We start from the raw sequence: 1,970 nt of genomic DNA, 5'->3' as shown, positions 1-1,970 counted from the left end.
CTGGTGGGTTTGAACCGCCAGCCTTCTGGTTAGCAGTCAAGTGCCTTAGGCACTATGCTACCAGAGCTCCCAGGAGAGGGCCTAGCAAATTATAATGTGGAAACACTCAAATTTTATGCAGTAGTAAGGTAAGAATCCTAACTGGGAATTCCTTCTGTGCAAGATGGCCTTACACAGAGGTACTCAAAGTGCTTCCAGAGACCCCAAAAACATACTTGATTATGGTGAATAGCCATGTCAGCTTGGCCAGGACTTCATGGGTCCCAGGAATGTGAGACTTTCTGTATTAAAACTGGGGAAATCTCGGACAAACCATACATTAATATATATATACATATACACACACACATACACACATAGTTATTTGGGTGAAAGTTTATAGAGCAAATTCATATTCCACACAGTTCATACACATTTACTTTCATGACACTGACTGTAATCCCTACAATGTAACAGCTCTCTTCCCACTTCCTCCTTTTCCCTGTGTCCTTCTTTCCTATGCATTCCTGCCTCTGTGCAGATACTGCCCTTCGGTTGTCCCACAATTGATTGTTCTAAGGAGTGTATGTACCTGATGTAAATGTTCACCCTATCTGCCTGTCTATTGTTTGGCTGGAAGCCACAGGAGTGAGTTCAAGTCCAGACCTAAGGGTAATCAGGGAAAATGATCCATTTTTGCTAGAATGGTCAGTGCTAATGCCAGGAAAGTCCCAAGTAAACCGGGCTTAGTCAGTTATCTTACGTAAGATCATTTTGGAGGCTTCAAGATCAAAGCTATGTTCATAACAATACTAAAAAATTTTCTTTTCACTCTCATCCTCTCCTGATATAGTAAAGTTTTCTAGAAGTTACATGACAGGTCATCACTCTGGCTGTTAATGAAATGTGTATTTGTATATCCTTGTGTTATTTTAATTTCTAATATAGGAAATAGAAATAATACATAATAAAAGCTCTTTGGGGTCCTCAATAATTTTAATTTAAATTTTTAGTGAGATAATTGTAAATGCACATGCAGTTCTAAGAATTAGGATAGAGTTCCAATGTACATTTTACCCAGTTCTCCCTATGGTTAGCATTTTGTTAAATTATAGTATAATATCACATCCAGGACATTGATACAATCCACCAATCTTCATATTTCTCCAGTTTTCTGGCCTCCAAAACTATGATAGAATAAATTTTTGTTGTTTTAAGTCACCCAGTTTTTGGTAATTGTGTTATGGCAGCCCTGGGAAATGAATATACTATCTATTCCAACTTGGTTTTTATTATAGATAGGTATTGGATTTTGCCAAATAGTTTTGCTGCATCAATTGATAGAATCATTTTTTTTAAATCTCTTTTTGTCAGTCTTACTAGAGGTTTATCAACTTTACTCTTTTTTTTCCAAAGAATTAGATTACTGCTTCACTAATTTTTCTCTAGGAGCTCTGGTGGCTTAGTGCCTAAGGCACTTGACTGCTAACCAGAAGGCTGGCTGTTCAAACCCACCAGCCACTCCTTGGAAGGAAGGTTGGGCAATCTACTTAGTGATAGATACCTCTTCTATGAGACTCCAGGGCAGCACATAACAAACAAACTAAAACAAGGAATATTCTTCCTTGTCAGTAGTCCTGGGTGTTCTTTGGCTTGTAGGTGGTTCCTCACTCGATTTCTTCTCCCTGGATCTCTTCTCCCTGGGTGTGTCTTTGTGTCTCTTCACTCATTTTATAAAATATTTTTAAGAAGACTTTATCTTTTGGACACACAATACTCTGGAATAACCCCATTAACATAACAAAAGAAAAGCCCTATTTCCAACTAGAGTCATGTTCACAAGCACAAGGACTAAAACCACAACACATCTTTTTAGGGGACACAATTCAGTCCACAAGAGTTGTTGTTGTTGTTATGTGCCGTCGAGTCGGCCCCGACTCATAGCGACCCCTCCTTGGGTTTCCGAGGCAGTATCACTACGGAAGTAGGAT

General features: G+C 38.8%; 1 protein-coding gene across 1 annotated transcript in view; it reads right to left on the bottom strand.

Moving 5' to 3' along the window:
• The window catches only part of VSIG1 (V-set and immunoglobulin domain containing 1), a 52,251-nt gene that overhangs the window by 21,895 nt on the left and 28,386 nt on the right, over nt 1–1,970 (bottom strand). The window lies entirely within an intron of this gene.

This window comes from Orycteropus afer, unplaced genomic scaffold, assembly GCF_000298275.1.
Source record: "Orycteropus afer afer isolate SDZICR_OR568_19922 unplaced genomic scaffold, OryAfe1.0 scaffold00336, whole genome shotgun sequence".
In the NCBI taxonomy this organism is placed as follows: domain Eukaryota; kingdom Metazoa; phylum Chordata; class Mammalia; order Tubulidentata; family Orycteropodidae; genus Orycteropus; species Orycteropus afer.
This window is presented reverse-complemented; position numbering and strand designations above follow the sequence as displayed.